We start from the raw sequence: 21,974 nt of genomic DNA, 5'->3' as shown, positions 1-21,974 counted from the left end.
TGTACTCAACGACGAACCTGGGTGCACAAATGGCAAAACGTCATTTTTCCGGATGAATTCAGGTTCTGTTTGCAGCATCATGATGGTCGCATCCGTGTTTGGCGAAATCGCGGTGAACGCACATTGGAAGCGTGTATTCGTCATCGCCATACTGACGTATCACCCGGCGTGATGGTATGGGCTGCCAATGGTTACACGTTTCGGTCACCTCTTGTTCGCATTGACGGCACTTTGAAGAGTGGACGTTACATTTCAGATGTTTTACGACCCGCGGCTCTACGCTTCATTCGATCCCTGCGAAACCCTACATTTCAGCATGTTGCAGGTCCTGTACGGGCCTTTCTGGATACAGAATATGTTCGACTGCTGTCCTGGCCAGCACTTTCCCCAGATCTCTCACCAACTGAAAACATCTGGTCAATGGTGGCCGAGCAACTGGTTGGTCGCAATACGCCAGTCACTACTCTTGATGAACTGTGGTATCGTGTAGAAGCTGCATGGGGAGCTGTACCTCTACACGCCATCCAAGTTCTGTTTGACTCAATGCCCAGGCGTATCAACGCCGTTATTACGGCCGGAGGTGGTTGTTCTGGGTACTGATTTCTCAGGATCCATGCATGCAATTGCGTGAAAATGTAATCACATGTCACTTCTAGTATAATATATTTGTCCAACGAATAGCCGTTTATCATCTGCATTTCTTCCTGGTGTAGCAATGTTAATTGCCAGTAGTGTAGTTTCACTTCAGATGGGGAGAGAGGGAAGGGAAGTGATCGCTCCCTCCACATTCACCCGTTAATCCGCCATTGTTCTAAGAAAATATAGCCAGTAGAGCAGGGTTAGAAATCTGTGGAAGGGAAAACAAATCTTTACCGACAGACGTTAGTCAAATAGAAAAGGTCAAAATGTCTAGGTATTTATGAGAGATAACACAAGTAAATGCGTTAGAAAAATCTACCATGAGTGAAAATGATACACAAAATGGAAAGGGCATGTGGTATAACGAAAAATATGTACAATGAAAATGCATATCAAAAAAGCGAAAATAATACAACACAGTAATGGAACTATAATTCCTCAAAGCAAACGCATTTGATAAACAAGAATTCTTAGGAAAAATATTCATGAGGAAATTTTAAAGTCTCTTAAGGAGCAAAGAAGCCTGGAATTTCAGAAGCAACGTCGAACCCATACGTACTGTAAAATGTATGTATATAAGTATGTGTATGTGTGTGAGTGTGTATGTTCCACAACTCCTCACCAATCCCTTACCTTCAGGCAAAAATCGCTTTGGGATTAAGAACTACCTACCTATCATAGTTCAATTGATATGACATCATAAACAATGAGACGGCGAAAAAAAGCTAGTGCAGTACGCGTGACGTTTATTTGCATTACTTCTGTGCTACTAAGTGTATTCGCAAGTAATTTTGCAGGCAGTCTCCACATATGCTGCCAAGTGCACCTACAATTGTTTATCATAATTCAGGAGATATGACTGATAAATACTGAAATGCTTGAAAAACTGCTGCATTGTGCGTGGCGTTTAAATATATTACTTCTTTTCTACTAACTCTACTCGCAACATAGTTTGCTGACGGTATCCACATATGCCGCTGAATGTATCTACACACATACCTCATTGTACGGCACACAGTTCATAAGATGGACGTCATAAATACTGAGATACTTGAAAATTTCTTCGTCATGCAGAAATTTATTCTTTACTATTAAGGCCATCCTACTGTCGCGTCAACTGACAGCGCTCTTAAAAGTTATCGACTGTGAAGCGCAAATGGCTGCAGGCTAAAACGAAAGTCGTGTATAGAGCTTTGAAGAGCGTTGTAGACACGCGAATCAGCTGCACACAGAATACAAAAATTGTCAGAGATCAAGTTTCGTAATTGGGATAGTGTACTTACATATTTGTGCATTATGCATTTGCTTTGTAGACTGTTTCATCATTGCAAAGGCGATTTCACAAATATTTAACTGCAAACACAGGTCTTTTTTGTTTTCGTTTCTAATAGAAAATGGGCAAAATGAATATCCGAGCAATCACCGATTTTTCAGCTAGTATATTATAATATAGAATGAATAATAAAAAGGCGCCTGAAATTTTTAGATACTTATATAGGATGAATGACAACAGGCTGACAATACAAGTTTTTCAGTCTCTCTTGGCAAAGACATTGTCAAGAAGCTGGATACGAGAAGTTATAAATAAAATATTTGTAAGTACATACCATTAAAAAAGATGAACCAGAAGAAAGATTTACTTTCAGAAGAAAAGTGTAATATTTATAAGGATTCCAAGGCAGAATCAGTAAGAGAACAGACCAAAAGAATGTTTCGTGAAAAGATAAGAGAACATTTGAAGCAAAGAGCAAATGAGAAGGAACAAACTGTCATGGCATCACTAAATGGGACAAACCAAAAGAAAAACAAGTGATTACTGCTATTATTAATTCGTTTTAGTTATTGTAATTATTATTATTGCTGTTGTTCGTGTGTCTACAGCCTTTCAGTATTTCGCAGGTCTGTACGTTGCTGAAGGACATTTGTGCCTTGTTAGAGTAAGTTAAAGATTTCCTCTGGCGGCAAAAATAAGTGAAACTGGAACAGTGCTGTCTGCTGCTGGTACACGCCACTTTTTAACGGCCTCTGGATGGGACGAGGTTGCATTTTGCGCGCTCTGCGAAGCACTTTTGTCACCATTCATAGGATTCGCTTTAATTTTATACTTATACCAGAATCAGCATGTTCTGCGGCATTAAGTTGAGTGTAGGGAAGCCGGGGAAGTTGTCACATGGATTGGGTGTCAAAAGCCTCAGTTCTCAAACAAATACAGGATAATAATATTCTGAGCAGAGTGTAGGTAGTTTCTAGTTCCTGGTGACAGTTTTATGGATTTTTTAACGTTTCTGTTTTTTTGCAACTGGAATGTTAATTTATTCATATAATTAACTCTCATTGCTCACTCTTCATTCAACGCAGTCTGTATCGCTACTATTTTCAATTATCGTAAATCAGTTCCACAATGTCATTCTGTATCAGCAATGAGGTTAGGTTCAAGGTCTGTTTATTCAGCTCGATTTTTGTCTTGAAAGTCTGTTCTGTGTCGATTTTCAAAAAGATTTTTAAAATGACTGTCACATGTGAAATCCTACACGGGCAAGTTTTTACCAGTTTGTTTCATTTGTTTCAGGTAAAGATGGTGAGAAATCACAGAAGAACTAGGGAGAAGTTGCTCCAGACATCGTGCTTTTCTTTTAGCTGTAGCTCATTATCAGATCAGCTACCGAACTTTAGCAAGACACTATGAGAGAATTTCCCTCGATGAAATTGTTGAAGAAAAGATAGCTCGGCCTTCCACCATCGCTGGCTATTTTCCAAATAGATCATTTTTTTCTGATAAGGACGCGTAGAAGTAAAATGAATACATTCTTCAAGGTTCTTCAAGCTGCTGATGATCACTATGGTTTAACACACAAAAAATAAAATAAAAACTTTGTCATATGATCTTTGTGTAGCAAATTCTGTCAGCAATGTGAGCAAGTAACCTCTTGTAATAAAACCTTTACCAAAGGCTGGCATAGTAAAAACACGGAAAGAAATAACTCCGAAAAAAGAGATTCAGTAGATTTAACAGTCACCAGTTAAAAAAAGGGCTTGAAGAGTTATCTGAAAAGTAAGTAACAAAATTGATTATATGTCTATTTAGAAAAGCAACTGAAAATAATGAAAATGCCAGCAATGAGAAAAGAAATTAAAGGATGAATGGTCGAATATCTCAGTTAGTGAAGAGGAGGATGATACAACATTTTTATTTATAACATCTTGAACCGTTTTATAATTGTAAAACCAAGGAAAAATTGATCCAGTGTATAGAATGTAAGAAATAAATTGTAAATTACCTTTATTTAAAGACAAAGATATGATCATTATTCTGAGAATTAATCATTAGCATATATGACAATCTGTGTAAAAATTTCAAGCGTCAGTTGTCCTTAAATACTGATGTACTTTTTTATCTGGATCATCACTTGTCTTTCGCTCCTCGTTGGCTCTCTGGAAAGGAGGTGGTGAGGAAAAAGTCCTGTATGTCTATCATGTGTAATTTGAGCTTAATAATAATCCTGGATAAACTTAACCATGTTTTCATTTATTGACAAAGTGTTCAATTCCTTCTACTATTATTATCTGAACTTTGTGTTTATATGTTCCACCCAAATAAATCATAGGAAGTGAACAGTTTGATGACGTGATAATCGTACATCATCAGCGTGATGTCGAATGTACATTTACGATTTTCAAAAGTCGAAATGCAGCCTGATTTTCTTTCTAAGAAATCCGATTGTCATTAATACTGATATGCAAATCACTTATTACATTGCAGTTTAATAAAATCATGGCCCTACGTCACGGAGCATTAATTTAAAAATTCTACTGCTGCAGGTTCTTCTTGACGTTCTCCTACTGACGTCAATGTCATGTGTCTCATCAGCCTAACAATTAAACATTCAAGGATTTCGCTTTTTTCCGTTTTATTATCTTTGAGAGATACAATACAGAACATATGAATTATGCACCCTCAGGGTAATTAACGTTTAAACATTTCAACGTTGTGACTGTGCATTAGAAAGCGAGTAGTATGACATAGGACTTCTCTTAAATATTTATTTACATTACTATTTTAGCGTCCAAATAAGTCTTAAATACGTATTACCGCTTTTCAATATCACTGTTAGATTTTTATTTTCTTAATACTGTGTTGAATAAATAATTTTTTTCTGATCAAAACAAATCGCGACAACCAACCCCTATGTCTATGAAAACAGACCCACAATCGTGGCACGTTGTCAGAAAAATTTACTCCGACAGAACAGCTTTTATTCAGAAAAGTCAAATCCTATTGCCTCAAATTTTTGCGAAAATACAGCCAAGGAGACATAATGACAGAAAAAGAGATTACAATGACTGCTTCTTCAAAACTTAGAAATCATGAATTGTAACAACTTGCCCCGGTCTCCGTAATTTATAATCAAGTGTTTTTCTTGGCACTTGGAAATATAAAATTATTCTCTTTTAAAGTATTTCTCAGGAAAATTGTTATATTAAATAAGGCGATGGTTGAATCCGTCTACAAACTATCATTTTGTTCTTGATCAGCCATGTTGTGGCATAATGTTGATGCTATGAGTTCCTTACTTGTCATCTTCAGACCAAGTTCAGGAGTAAGAAACTCGTCTAAACATGGCGACAACACGACGCTACTACTCGGCTGATAAACAGAGAATATTTCTTCAATGAAATTCTTCGAGAAAAACCTGCATGCCCATATATGGTGCTACTATCAGCATCTGTGTCCACCCCTTCAAGAAAACCTGTACCAATACATGTCAACATGCAAGAGGGATGAGAACTACCGTAACCGAAGCCGTGTTAAAATGACGGCCCGTCGAAAGCGGGATGAAAGACTATGTGGTTTTTCACATACTCGTATCTTCCCATTGGCGAGTATCATTATTTACCGAAAGTGGTCAGTTTGGGGGAGCATTTTCCAAACTTCTACAACTCAGTGGTGCAGTTCTTAGGCCCTATTCACTGTCTGTGAAATGTTGTGAGCAGAGATACACATGTGGCGTGGTTACTTCACAGTAAAGAGGTTTTTGTGGATGGTGCGACTGCTGACCGTTATTGCCCGTCATTCAGCTGATGAGTAATTTGCTGCACTGCAGCTTTTCTCTCCGTTGTTACACATCGTGATTAGCGTGAGGGAGTTTCGTGTTATATTTACAGAAGCCTCTGTAGCATTTAGCGTGCTGATCGGACGGCAGTATATATCTGCGTCGAGTATCAAGGGTTATCCGGCGCCACAGACACACAGCGGCTACTAGAGAGCGCGGACCTCAGGTTACAGCGCGGCTCGGCGCTTCCTAATGAAATTCCCGCGCCTGCACGGTAGGCATCCGCGCAGCGCAAGCCGCGCGCGCCGCATCGATTGATAGGGCAGAGGCGGCCGCTTGCTCGAGAGGGTAACGTGAGATCAAGCGGCGCGCTCGGGTTTCCCTACCCTACCTGATTTACTGCACGGTCGACGAAATAATCAAAGGGCGCGAGAGGACTGTCCAGCATCTGCAAGTGCGGGCCTCCCCGTGTTCCTGAAGTGCTGCAACACTGTGCTCATGTTCGGGGAAAAAACATCCGCAAATACCGTTGTTTGCAAACTATACGAGGAAAATAATACATTGTGACGTTTACTGTACTGTGTCAGTAATATTTAAAGTCGTCCGTAAGGCTTTGAAATCACACTATTTTATCTTTGTAAAATAGTAAAGTAGAATTGTGTACACGTAAGCTCTGCTTAGTTAGGGAAGACATCTCTTGGCTGTTTTTATGACTGAATATAAAAGGTGAATTTGAACTTCACGTACGAAATTTCGGACGTTGTTTAGGGTATTTTCAGAGTATTTTTGTATAAATGTTCCAAGGTCCCCTGTAGCTCGTTACTGAGTAAGTGCATTTCGTTTCATTTATTACCCCCTCCCTATTTTTCTTTCTATGTGTAGTGCGGTAGTACGCCGAAATTATCTTTACAACAGTGCAAATGTTGATAGTATACGCTAGTGTATCTTATTTGGAAACAAACTTGCTCACTCACTCACAGCAGTTGTTGCAGAAAATAATAATGTCCATTTTACTCCTTGCCCTTAAGTTTGCTTTCAGTACAGTTCGATCCCGTCTATATTTTTTTCTGGCATTGTTATTTGTATGTGAACACATAAACAGCGGTATGGATAAGTTTGCTGAAAAAAAGTTGATCGATTAGCGCCTTGTGTGTTCACTGGATACAATGGAACGTCATAACGGCGCCATGCTGAGCTATTCCCGCAGTGACAGTAATCACATCAAAATAATTTTGAATTTGAGGGTTGTTGCATTGCCTTGTATTTTATATTATACTTTTTGGTGAATGCGTATTACAAGCTTTTTCACTTGGGGCAACAAGGACGGAACACTACAACGCACAGGCATGTAGGCGATCCACTTAACGTTTCACTAAACGTCAAAGCTACTAACTTCGCTCCGCGTTACGGTAACGTATGGCAAGACTTCTGCATCGATGCGCCGCCGCAGCATTGTATCATTCGCCAGTGTATGTCTATGCCACCTGGCATCAAAATAAATCCTCTTGGGGTCTTTATAAATACACAGGAACCATGACTGTCGCCAAACTCTTCACTGGTCGGTAAGACTTCAGCGGATCTATATATCGGGTCAGGCGCCTTCCACGCGACTGGGGGTCTGAAGTTCGAGAACACTGCGCCGTCATGGAACCCAGTGTCCTTTGCCAAGTCGCCATTGACTGAGAGACTGCAGTCACTCCTACCTACACAGTGGCTGCGTGTACACCACATGGCCACCGCTGCAGCACTTTGCCTGTGCACCTTCTGCTAGGGTGAACGAGAACTTCATTCGCAACCAACCTCGGTTACACCAGGTACAAACACGCCGTGGATCGACGCTAGGTTGCGCACACAAGATAGGGCGCGCACCTGCGTCCACTTCAACTCAAGGTTCACTGTAATCAGTCAGTCTTGCCGACCACCTTCGTCTTGAACGGATTCCTGACTTCCTCGCTCGTCGATTGAACACATAAGGTCTGGGTGGGAAGCAGTTATACCATCCTGACTGACTTAATCAGCTCTCTCTCACCTCTTAAAAACGGGCAGGAGAAGAAGACCCTTAAACGCTGCTGTGAAGTCATTTTTACATAAACAAAGGTAACTAGGGTATCAAACTTAATAAATCGTAATTATATTACTATCCTGCAGCGAAAAACCGGAGACCACTGATCCCTTTGCCAAAACACTTAGAAAACATCCCTGTACAGCCTCCTAAATTGTGATACATATTTATTTATAAATATTTATTTATAAATTTTAAGTGTCAAAATTATTCAATATAATATTATGAAATGAAACATTCAGCATAGTTTTCTAAACACTAATCTTTTCTTGGTCCAGTAGGCGTTGTCATCAAGCTAGAGTCTCGATTGTTGGTACCTCTGGACTGCAAGGCGAGGTAAAAGTAATCCCCATTCCATCAGTCAGAAGAATGAGACGTGCCAAAGTTTTCTGGACTTAATATTGTGCTGCGTGTATTGGGAACTCTCACGGTTCTTTTAATGATGTCGAAGTAAGTTCAAAAGCAGGCCCGAATCATTTACATAACTGACGTCTTGCTCATAATTGTGGAAGTGGAGACGCTGACTGTCTCCATGTCTCCATTGGTAACATGACGACATCGTTTTTGCAACTCCAGATTGAATGTAGCCTGTTTTTGGGGTTGAACCATTCTCTTAGAATGATTTTTTTCTGCATATCACACATGATTTTCTATTAAAACTATGTGACTGATCCTGTTAGTTCGTCCCTGTTCATTAAGTTAAACTCATCTGTTCCGAGTAATCAAGTAAACATTATAATAGTTAACAACTCCCACGAACCTACTACGGTGTCGTAGCAGGCGGAGAGGTGATACTCCGACGTGGCGCGTCCCAGGTGGCGGATAGGGGGGTCCTCACCGGTTTACCGGCGGACTTGAGCGAAATAAAATAGCTCTCGCGGACCAAACACTAAACAACCTCTACGGCTAACAACCGCAGTTGTAACTCGGAGCTTGCTCCATACAAGGTTGACTACCTTTGAAAGTCAAACATGGAAGGAAATCTTTCAAGGAATAATCCACCGCTTGGCAATAACCAAGGAAGACTGCACTCGGATACGGTGGGCAGTCACCTGAAAGATAACTTGGATGAGTCGGAGCATCTGAAAATACCCAAAACGGACAGACGACCAAAACTCAAGACAAGACAAATAAACTACATTGCGACACACAATATAAATTCCCTCATACAACCAGGCAAACTCAAAATTCTGACGGATGAAATGGATCGCAAGGGGATTCTCATAACCGGACTTCAAGAAATGAGAAATACTGATCAGGAGCCGATAGAATCACAAGGATATAGGATTTATAAGGGAATACCAGGAAAAAGAGTCATGAAACAGTGTCCACAATTTGGAACAGGATTCGTGGTGAGTCTGAAAATAATAGAGTCCATAATAGAATTTAAAGCACAATCTCCCAGGCTCTCAACATTAACTCTAAAAGCTGCAAATAAAATGTACACAATAATAAATGCCCATGCCCCGACAAATGATAAAAATAATAAAAAAGAACACAGAGAAGAGGTAGAAAAATTTTGGGAGCTCTTAGATCAAACGACGAATAACATTAATAAAAATCACATCAAAATTTTAATTGGAGACTTCAATGCCCAGTTAGGAAGGGAAAAGAGATATAGAGACATAATAGGGAAATGGACAGCACAAAGAAGAACAAACAAAAATGGCATAAGACTAGTGGAATTTTGCAGAAACCATGACATGATCTCAAAGTCGACGTATTTTAAGAGAAGACCAAGTAAACTTAAAACTTGGAAACATCCAGACTGGAAAAAAGGAGAATGGCAACTGGACCATGTCTGCATGGATAAGAATTACCACAAGGAAATTTACAATGTGAAAGTACTGAGAGGGACAGATACCGGATCAGATCATTACATGATAAAAATTAAAATTAAATTAACCCCATTAGCAAAGAAAAAATCCCACCAGAAGAAGAAGAGAACCTATGACCCTCATAAACTGATACAAAATGAGGATTATGAAGCACAAACCAGGGATATAAAAATAACAGATGATCTGGAAGAAATAATTCCCAAATTGAAACAAATAGCTGAACAAGTTGCCCCTATAAATCCAAGGAAAAAACACCAGTGGTGGAACGATGAATGTGATGAAGCAGTGTTGGATCGACACCAAGCCTGGTTAAGGCATCAAAATGAAAAAACAGAAAAATCATATTTGGAACTCACAAAACAAAGGAATGTTGTGTCGATTCCCTAAGGTCTCGACACAATGAGTGGCTAGGTGCACGCGAAACTAAGCAGACGGGCGTAAATTCTGAAACAGGAGACTGGATGAAAACTATAAAGAAAAGAAGAGAGATTTTAATATACTTAACTTTAATGTAGTCTTGTTCTTGTTGAAATACATCTCTTGCATAGTAGTAAGCAATTAGCAATGATACACATGGCGCCTTGCTAGGTAGTAGCGATGGACTAGCTGAAGGCTATTTAATCTGTCTCTCGGCAAATGAGAGGAATACTTGGTAGGTCTAGTCGCAAGCTATGTCGTCCGTACAACTGGGGCGAGGTCAAGTCCGTGTCTTGTGACCTGCCCTGTGGTGGCGCTACGTTTGCGAATACACAGTGGCGACACGCGGGTCCGACATGTACTACAGGACCGCGGCCGATTTAAGTTACCACCTAGCAAGTGTGGTGTCTAGCGGTGACACCACATTCCTCCCCCGCAAATCGGCGAACGGTCGTGAGATAAGGCTTCCGCCCGCCGTGGGGAGGACCCCATGTTGACGTATGCGATGAGGTGGGGAGCCTAACAACAGGCGAGGCTGTGCCACCCGCACCCGGCCATTCGGTCCGAGGGGAGCTAGGAAACGCCTGCAAACCTAGTCCAGGGTGCACGTCAACATGAGGTGTATGCGCACGTAATGAGACAGAAGGGTCGACCTCCATGTGGTCGGAGCACCCGACGGGCGAAGACGACATCTGGTCCGGAGCGGGCAAGAGGTCCATGGCGGAGGACGGCTGGTCACGGGAAGCAAGCGGCGGCGCGTGACCCAGGGAGGCGCGAGGCGGCTGCAGCGAAGCGTCCGCTGCTGGCGGCGCCGGCGGCGGCTGCGGCGGCGCGACGCCATGAGGCAAAATGGAAGGCATCGTCGGTAACACCTGGGGATGAGGCGAGCCAGTAGATGGGTCCCCAGGGCGCTGACCTGACGGCTCCGTCGCTGAAAGCAGACGGGGAGCGGCAGAACCCAGGCGACGACAGAGGCGCAGCTGATTGAGATGCCGACGCACCTCACCAGAGGCCCCCAAAACCAAATACATCGCGCGGCCGAGGCAGCGAAGAATGCGCCCTGCGAGCCAACGCTGTGAACCGCGATAGTTGCGATAATAGACAACGTCGCCAGGAGCAAAAGCAGGAGTCTGCCGCTGCACAGGAACCTGATGTGGCGGATGCAGCAAAGACATCAGAGTTCGATGAGGACGACCATGGAGCAACTCAGCCGGCGAGCGACCATCGCGGGGCTGAGAGCGATATGAGGACAAAAAGAGCAACAAAGCGTCCTCCCGAGAATGCGACTCTTTCAACTTCAACATCTGCGACTTGAAAGTCCGGACCAATCGTTCAGCGGCACCGTTGGACTGAGGCGAAAACGGCGCGGATGTCAGATGTTGAATACCATTGGCCGTGCAGAATGACTGAAATTCTGCGGACATGAATTGTGGGCCATTGTCGGAAACAATAGTCTGCGGAAGACCCTCAATGCAAAAGATAGCAGACAAGGCTTGGATTGTGGCAGAAGACGTCGTGGAAGACATCCGGACAACAAAAGGAAAATTACTGAAAGCATCGACCACAACCAACCATCGAGCAGTCCAGAATGGACCAGCAAAATCTATGTGCAAGCGTTGCCAAGGGGAAGTGGCTTTCGGCCATGCAAAGAATTTCCGCGGCGGTGCGGATTGTTGTTCGGCACACGCCACGCAAGAGGAGCACATATTCGTAATCGCAGCATCGATTCCGAACCAAGTACAGTGCTGACGAGCAAGCTGTTTCGTACGCACTATACCCCAATGTCCTTGGTGAAGAAGCTTTAAGACAGAGGACTGTAACGAACGTGGGACTACGACTCGAGACTGATCATTATCGGAACGCAACAACAAAACACCACGTCGTACAAAAAGTCTCTCCTTGTGAGCAAAAAAAACGGCGAACCAAAGGATCCTCGATCCGTGACTTTGACAAGGGCCAGTGCGTAGCAACAAAACGCAAAACGGGAGCAAGGACAGGGTCAGCAGCTGTGGCTGTAGCTACACGACGAAAATCAATCGGAAACGATGCGACCACGTCATCGGCTTCCGAATCAATGAACATGCAAGCAAGTTCGGAAGAATCGAATGCTTTATCCTCAGCAACAGGCAAACGGGACAACGCATCAGCGTTGCCGTGCTTAGCAGTGGACCGATACAAGATATCGTAGCGGTACGGCGAGAGAAAAAGTGACCAGCGAATGAATTTCTGCGCTGTACGTGGAGGTACAGGCTTGTTCGGATGAAAAAGCGATGTCAAAGGCTTGTGGTCCGTGATGATGGTAAAGTGACGACCATACAAGAAATCGTGAATAATTTCTTTGCGCAGATGAGAGCAATTTGGACGCAAAGGCAATAGGGCGATCATGCGAGCCATCCTTGTGCGCAAGCACAGCACCGATCCCGAAATCCGATGCATCGACCATCAACAAAAGGGGTTTTCGGGGATCGAATGGCGTAAGGCAAGTATTGGAAAGTAACGCCGATTGCAACTGGCGAAAGGCGCGTTCGCATTCCGTCGTCCAGACGAACGGAACACCTTTACGGCGTAAGCGATGAAGCGGAGCTGAAATGGAAGAAGCATTGCGCACAAATCGATGATAATAATTTACCTTACCCAGCACACTCTGTAGCTGTTGTAAGTTCTGCGGTGACGGCAAGTCCTGAATGGCACGAAGGTGCTCTGGACTCGGATGTATACCTTGGGCATTTATGACATGCCCCAGGTACGGTAAGTCACGAGCAAAAAACACACATTTGTCCTTCCTCAAGCGAAGACCATTCTGACGCAATACCGGAAATAATGTTCGGAGATTTTGCAAATGTTCTGCTTCTGTCTTACCTGAGATTACAATATCGTCCAGATAGTTCGCAGCTGTAGGGACCGACGCACAAATAGTTTGTAAATATTGCTGAAATAAAGCAGGGGCGGATGCACACCCGAATGGCAGTCTTTTGAAGCGATACAAGCCAAGATGCGTGTTTACCACTAAGACGCGCTGGGATTCTTCGTCCACAGGTATTTGCAAGTACGCATCTGCTAGGTCCAATTTTGAAAAATATTTTCCCGGGCACAGTTTGTCAAAAAGATCGTCCGGGCGGGGCAAAGGAAAAGTAGCAGTCACAAGTTGTGGATTCACAGTTGCCTTGAAGTCCACACAAAGTCTCAATTTTCCGGAAGGTTTTGGCAAAATTACTAAGGGTGAGGCCCAGAGAGAAGCCTGCACACGTTCAATTACACCTTGAGATTCTAACTCGGCCAATGTTCGTGCGACCTCATCACGCAATGCGTGGGGAACATTGCGCGGTCTGAAAAATTTCGGTTGCGCGTTGTCTTTCAGTTCCAAATGCGCTTCATAGTTCTTAGCGCAACCAAGGCCCGGTGCAAAAATGTCTGCAAATTCTTCACAAAGACTAGAAACACTGGCGGAAGGCACAGTCTGATTCACTGATAGGACCTGATTCACTATAGACAAATTAAACAATTGAAACAAATCTAAACCAAACAAGTTCACGGCACTAGAGGAACGAAGAACATAAAATGACACAAGTTTTGTCTGTCCCTTGTATGTTGCAAGAAGGCTGCACTGTCCTAACACAGGTATATGCTGTCCTGAGTAACTAGTTAACGTAACATTTGCGGCACGCAACGGCGGGGCGCCCAGTTGTTTGTACGTGTCGTGATTGAGCAATGAAACTGCAGCTCCGGTATCGAGCTGGAATGGTATCACTTTTCCTGCAAAGTCTAAGTCCACAAAAAGTTTATTGTCTTGTTGACGACAAGAGCGACTGTCTCGTGCAATTTGAACTGATACAGGTCCAGAAGCACCTGCAACTTTACGGGATTTCCGGCGACGCCGACGCACACGTTGGGTGGGACGAACACAGTCACTGTTAGCTAAAGTGTCACTGGACGGGTGGGCATGAACTACATGAATGTCCATGGGCGAAGGTCCACGAGCCTGATTGTCCTGGGTTCGATTCCGGCGCGAAGCAAAAGGCCTGGAATTTGTGTGATTGTCTGATCTTAACTTTTTCTGGCAAACACTTTGTACATGTCCTTTCCTGTGACAGGAAAAGCAAATAGCTTGGCGTGACGGGCAATTTTCACGCGAATGTCTAGTTGCACACCGCGGGCAAGATTTCACTGCATTTGCTTGCTTACGCGGCGCACGTGGTTGCAAGCTAGGCGGCCGCAGCGAAGTCGGGCGCGAGGGCCGCTTAGCGTCCCGTGCAGCGGGCCGGGCGGGCCGATTAATGTGACACACTGCTGGCGAAGTTTCAAATGATGCCTGAGCAAAGTCAAGTGTGTCTTGCCTGTCCAATATGTCTATCACTTGTTGCAGGGAGGGATTAACTAGTTTCAAAATCTGTTCCCGTATGCGAACATCAGAAACGTTCTGTGCAATTGCATCACGCACCATAGTATCTGAATATGGGAGGCCACATTCACAGGCAAACGCGCAGTCTCTAGTAAGGCCTTGCAAAGTTGCTACCCACTCCCTGTTAGTCTGACCGGCGGTACGTTTTGTACGAAAAAACGTATACCGTTTTGCAACAACATTAACTGTTTCTTTGAAATAGGCATCTAAAGCCGACAAAATTTCCTCGTAGGTCAGAGTTGCTACGTCGCGTCGGGGAAACAATTTCACTATCACCCGGTAGGTAGACACACCGACACAAGAAAGCAAAAACGGCTGCCGCTCTTTACCTTGAATTCCATAAGCAGTGAGGTGGAAGTTGAACTGATCGGCCCACTCAGTCCAGCTTTCGGTTGTGGCCTCAAAGGGCCTAAATGGCGGTGCGACAGCGTTGTGTGGCTGCGGTAGCGAAGAAGCGGCTGCCGCCGCATCGGTTTGCAGCGCACGTTGACCCTGGACGAGCTGTCCAAGGGCTTCCAATAACGCCTGCGTCTGCTGATTCTGCAAGCGAAAAAATTCGGACAGTACATCTGGAGAATGCGGCGAAGCCATGACACAAGCAATTTAGAGCAAATAGAACACAAAGACTGCAACGTGGGCGCGGCACCACTCCTCGTCGCCAAAATATTGTTGTGTCGATTCCCTAAGGTCTCGACACAATGAGTGGCTAGGTGCACGCGAAACTAAGCAGACGGGCGTAAATTCTGAAACAGGAGACTGGATGAAAACTATAAAGAAAAGAAGAGAGATTTTAATATACTTAACTTTAATGTAGTCTTGTTCTTGTTGAAATACATCTCTTGCATAGTAGTAAGCAATTAGCAATGATACACATGGCGCCTTGCTAGGTAGTAGCGATGGACTAGCTGAAGGCTATTTAATCTGTCTCTCGGCAAATGAGAGGAATACTTGGTAGGTCTAGTCGCAAGCTATGTCGTCCGTACAACTGGGGCGAGGTCAAGTCCGTGTCTTGTGACCTGCCCTGTGGTGGCGCTACGTTTGCGAATACACAGTGGCGACACGCGGGTCCGACATGTACTACAGGACCGCGGCCGATTTAAGTTACCACCTAGCAAGTGTGGTGTCTAGCGGTGACACCACAAGGAAGACAACACAAAAAATAATAAGGAGAGTTAAACGTCAGTACCAAAAAGATATACTTCTAATGATAGAAACAAATAGTGAAAAAACAAACTCAAGAGACTATTACAAAATATTTGGCAGACAATTACAAAGATATGATCCTCCAACATTAATGTTAAAAGATAAAGATAATAGCCTAGCCCATAGCAATAGTAAAAATACAGAAATTCTAGCAGAAACATTTAACAAGTTACTAAATTGTGAAGATCCCCCAGAACTTCTTCAGATAAACACAGATACCCCAATTAAAACACCAGCAGAAAATATAAATCCACCTACAATTAATGAGGTCTACAGAGCTTTGAAAGAACTCAAAAACTACAAAGCAAGTGGAGAAGATCAAACGTTTGCTGAACTTTGGAAATATGCAGCAGAACCAGTAAAGATAGCATTACACAAATGCATAGTAAAAATCTGGAATGAAGAGAAATTACCAGAAAATTGGACTACTGCTATAATACATCCATTACATAAGAAAGGAGAAAAATCAAATCCAGACAACTATAGAGGAATTTCCCTTTTGGACTGCACGTATAAGATCATGTCAAGAATACTATACAACCGCTGTAAAGATCAACTAGAACTGGAACTGGGAGAATATCAAGGAGGATTTAGATCCTGGAGAAGCTGCCCAGAACAGATAATCACCCTGAAGTTAGTTATGGATGTCTACAAAAGAAGGCAAAAACAACTAGTCATAACCTTTGTAGATTTCAAAAAGGCGTATGATTGCATCCATAGATCTTCAATGATGAAAATATTAAGGAATTTTGGACTTCATCCTAAATTAATAAAAATGATACAGTTAACCTTAACAAACACCAAATCCAAAGTAAAATTTAGAGGAGAAATATCTGAACCATTTACGATTAAAACAGGGTTGAGACAGGGAGATTGTTTATCACCATTGCTATTCAATTGTGCTCTTGAATATGTAATGAGAGAATGGTACAAGGAAAATCCTATGAATATTAAAATTGGAACTAAGAAAGATAAAATAAACCTAAATTGCTTGGGATTTGCTGATGACCTAGCATTACTAGCTAATAATATTCAGGAAGCCACGAAACAAATAACAAGCTTACAAAATATAGCACAAAAATTAGGACTCCAAATATCATTTGAAAAGACTGAAATAATGGTAACGGATCCACTTGTAATAGATCACATCACAGTGAATAATAGGGAAATTAAAATAGTGAAACAATTTAAATACCTGGGTGAAATTATAACACATAAATTGGACGAGAAACCTGCATGGCGAGCAAGAACTAATAAAATGATAAAAGCTCAAAAACTAACGTGGTCTACGTACAATAAAAAATGTCTATCAATTAAAACAAAATTAAAACATTACAAGACGGTGGTTCAACCAGAGGTTACATACGGAAGTGAAACTCTTTTTAAAGTCACCCAGAAAAACAGAATTGACAAAATTTTAAAAGTAGAGAGAAGAATTGCTAGAACATGCATAAATAAGAAATATCAAAAAGCTGGGCAATGGCGGATAGTTCCAAATGAAGTGGTATACAGAGAACTGGAGCCCATCACTGATACTATACGAAAGAAAAGGATCTCTTTTTGTGGTCACATTCTGAGGACACCAGAAACCAGATTATCAAGGAAAATTATTGAGAAACTCTGGAAGTTGAAACAACAAGGAGGATGGCTTAAGGAAATAAGAGAGGATATGGAAGAACTGGAAATAACCCTGGATGATTTGCAGAACAAAACGCCAAATTTAAAGAAGTTGAGGGACACAGAAATAAGATTTAAATCAAAAATTGACAAACGACATACAATGAAAAGGGTATTTACAGATGAGGAACGACGAAAAGCATCGGAACGAATGAAGAGATACTGGGCCACTCGGAAGGGGAAAATACCAAAGAAGAGGACCAGAAATGATTGACTGAAGTGGTCCAATGAGGCCGTAAAAGCAGAAGAAGAAGAAGAAGAAGAAGTTAACAACTCACAGGAGTTACATTTACATGTTCGTTAATACTTACCAGCATTGTCACTGCATGAAAAGCACTTTGTTTAGTTATTATATCAAAATGCATTGTACTGAGACGCTTGTTAAAATAATTTTGAGTAAAGCCATTGGCGGCTAATTTGTACAATCGTGGCTGAGCTATCATTTTATTTGTAGCGATTATATTTACCATGAGCTATGATTAATGTCTATGGGTCTGCATGCAGTACAGAAGCTCTGATACATTTCTACGAGAGAATCCGTTTCTTATCTTTTCGCTATTTTCATTTACCTGTGTTTCGTGATCTGACTGCACTGATTTTCACCATCAAAGTAAAGTTCTTAATGATTTATTCTTTGTGTGTATTCATTTGTGCGAAAATTTTTCGAGGTTTCCAAATTATTTCATTTTTCATTGTATTCAGCTACGTAATGTTCTTCCTAGCAATCAGTCTGATAATCAATGGCGTAATCAGTCAGACTGCCAACAAAAATTTATCAGAAGCCTGCTTACCGTTGAGATTGACTCCAAAGAGTGTGTCTGCCCGCAGAACGTATTTCGGAGACACGGTAATAGTGAAGACGTTTTGTTGTAATCGAAACTCAATGTGTTGAGCGTCCCAGTTCAAGATTACGTATTTCAATCTGAAACCATAATTTCTCGACGCATTTCGTACTTATTGTTTGGTCTTGCCCACTCGTCTCGTATAGGGGGTGCCTAAGGGATGCTGCGTTCTCCCAATACTATACAACAATTCAAGTAAATAACATTAGTAATTTTATTTCTATAAAGCAGATTGACAATACTTAACTTTAATGTACAAAGGTGTCGCAAGCGATGGGCGACGTGCAACATAAATCGGAGTCCTTGCTATACACAATCTTCCTGCATGTTGATACACGTCACTGATAAACGCTCTCGTAGCACACTCTGCTAGGCCGTGCTAATACTCTGCGAATCTGTCCACTAATGTCCGGCCGAAGCTGGCAGGAACGGCGCTTATATTCACTTCTTGCAGGTGTCGCTCCTGTCGTGGCACGGTCCTAGTCAGCGCACCATTGGCCGACGTCGTTTCACCGCCTTCTTTGGTCTTGCACTCTTCGTCTTCGTTCCGGCGCTTGTGATTACGCCAGAATACTTATTGTAGTAAGTAAACGTCAATGTATTGCGCCGTTGCGCTGAAAGGCAAGGTCGCAGTACCGTTATGCATTGTGACAGAGTGGTTTGAACGGTCGATGCATTCGTAAATCCGGTGATTATAAAGCGCGACTACGATTCTTTTTTGTGCTCGAATAAAGCAATACCCAGGCAGATATTCACAGTGGAACTTGTACAGTGTATGGAAAGATTATTTTGATAACATTCCTGTGAGATAATGGCGCAGTATGTTTCAGGCCAGACGAAATGATGAGCACTACCTGGCAAGGGATTGATTGCCGTCTGTAGTCACCGGTATGCTTGCCCAAAAGCTGGACGGTGAACTCGGAGAAAATCGACGGTCTAAACTGCGGAGTCCTCAAGTCCCGACGCTCTGCTGTACCTGAACCAAAATATTTCCTCCAGCCACACACACATACCCTCGTCCCGCATCCTCTCATTACCCAGCTACAAAACAGACCCACACCAAGACCAGGATATCCGTCGCCACGACGCTGTGCCTGAACTGCTCTGCTAGACGTAAATAAGCGTCAGTCCCCATTTTTACACTCGGACGTCCGCGCTCAAGTCTACCTCGGAATCCATACCTGAATAGCCAATCAATAGTTCTCTCCTCCTAATAAAATGTTTCGTAACGTCAAAAACTCATAACTAAGTATCCGCTCCATGCCTGCACTACACGTTATCTTCTAAATAAAATAGTCATAGAACCAAATCATCTTCATCCTTCACTAGAATGATGTGAGCGTTTCACTAACACCAGTCAAACATCAACAGATCATCTCACCTAGCATTTAATTATTGAGAGACCAATCACCTCCAGCATGGCGTGTGCATTGCTTTTAAACTTCTTAGCAGATTAAAATTGTGTGTCAGGTGGAGAATCGAACCTGAAACCTCGCCTTTCACGAGTGAGTCGACTGAGCTACCCAGACGCGGCCGGCGACCAACCCTCACACGGCCTGATCTGCAATCATTTGCAATCAGCTAGAAAATCTCTAAAGTCGGACAAAGAGGGGAATAGTCAAGTCAGAGTGTGTGGATGCAGAGGGTGAAACACAGCTTGCTTTTTTCATACACGACATCTTGCAAACAACAGATGCAGGTGAAAAGGTAGACTCCGTCCTCCTGGATTTCCTAAAGGTGTTCGACACGCTACCACTTCATCGTCTACTAAGTAAAATGTGATCACACGGAACATCTTTCCAGATGTGAGAGAGGCTCCAAGAATATCTAACTAATACAGGGTGTTCAAAAAGTGTCTCCGCATTGCCGTATGAAGGTTAGCCGCGCGTGCCGTATAATTGTTCGCCTGCCTGGGTTACTTCCCTTCAAGTGGACTCTCCCAACATTCCACTGTTTCGTTTATCTCAGCCAACGTCAGTAGTATCGTTGGTGTGTGTCATTACGTGTTGACGTGAACGTTTACGTTTAGTTCCTTTGTTCGTTTTTTTCGTTTTTGTCACTGTTAAAATGCTAACCATTGAAGAACGTGTGTTTTTAGTAGAACAAGTGTTCAAATCTGGCGATAAATACACAGTTTAAGTTCGTCAAGCATTTAATTCAGTTTTCCCAGAGACAACACTCCCACATTGCGATATTCTGCGAGATTTGATTACCAAATTTCGAAGTACTGGTTCAGTGACAGATGCACAGAGAAATTGTCGTCCTTGCGTTTTGTCTGAGGATAAACTAGTCGATATTTCCGATAAAATGTCCATGAGTCCGAACAAGCCAATAAGAAAACTCGCCCAGGAAATCGATATTAGTGTCGCAACGGCCCACACAACTCTAAGGAAAAAGTTAGAACTTTTCCCATACAAAGTGACAGTCGTGCAAGAACTGAAAAATGCTGATCATGGCAAGAGACTGCATTATTATCAATGGTTCAAAAATTTAGTTCAACAAAATGGAAGGGATAGTCTTAATGAAACGTTTTTCACTGATGAGGCAGGGTTTGTTTTATCCGGGAACATGTGTATTCATGAGGAACCGCTTCATTCTGTGAAAATAGGAGTTTGGATTGCAATTTCTAGACGTCGGATTGTGGGTTCCATATTTTTCAACGAAACAATAAATGCACAACGGTACTGCAGTGATATTCTGTACCGATTCATAGGAGAACTTGAGTTGAGTGAAATACTGAACGGTTATTTTCTGAAAGATGGTGCAACCGCGCGTACAGCTCGCGTTTCAATGTCACTGCTTGCTGATGTTTTTGGTGATCGCATAATTTAACAGGGACTTAGGCCTCCACGATCGCCTCAGCTAAAACCACCTCACTTTTTCTTCTGGGGTGCAGCGAAAGCAACTGTCTATAAAAACCGTCCAAAATCCATCGATGAATTTGCAATATCCACTGTCACTGCTTCTGTTACAGAAGAAATGTTACAGCATGTGTTTGGAAACATGATTAGACGAATTGAATTGTGTATTCAACAACAGGGGGAACAGGGGAACACTTTCGACATTTAATGTGAAAATTTATAATTAAAAATGAATATTCAATAAATTACTAACTTGTATTTCATTGAGTTTCATTTCAGTATATTCACTGCTGCATACGGCACGAGCGGCTAACAACCATACGGTACTGCGGAGAGACTTTTTTTAACACCCCGTAGAACCTAATATGTTGTACTGCACGGTGAAAGTTCCACAGCGTTACAGAAGCTCTAATGTTTTCAATATACATGAACGATTTATCGGATAGTGTTAGCAGATGTATAAGGCTGTTCGCTGACTGTGCAGTTCCGTACAGGAGAGTCTTTTTTGGAGTATCGCAAGAAATGTCAGAACGACTTGGAAAAAATTTCCATTTCGTGTACTGAATGCCAGCTCTCTCTAATTATGTGTGAAAGTAAAATAAAGCCTACAGCAAAGAGAAATATTCATACAGTATCTCATTACAAAATTACTGATAAACATTTTGAGCACATCAATCGTATTAGTATTTAGGGGTAATACCAAAAAGCGACATAAAATAAGACGAGCACACAAGATGAGTATTAGAGCAAAATTATATTTCTTGGAAGGATTATAGTGTATCGATAAAGGAAATTGAACTCATACAATTCCCTAGTGCGAACTATCGTAGAATACTGTTCCAGTGTTCGGTTCAAAATGGTTCAAATGGCTCTGAGCACTATGGGACTCAACATTGTAGGTCATAAGTCCCCTAGAACTTAGAACTACTTAAACCTAACTAACCTAAGGACATCACATACAACCATGCCCGAGGCAGGATTCGAA

Source organism: Schistocerca nitens, chromosome 1 (assembly GCF_023898315.1).
Source record: "Schistocerca nitens isolate TAMUIC-IGC-003100 chromosome 1, iqSchNite1.1, whole genome shotgun sequence".
Lineage (NCBI taxonomy): Eukaryota > Metazoa > Arthropoda > Insecta > Orthoptera > Acrididae > Schistocerca > Schistocerca nitens.
The sequence above is the reverse complement of the archived record's forward strand: the minus strand, read 5'-3'. Positions refer to the sequence as shown.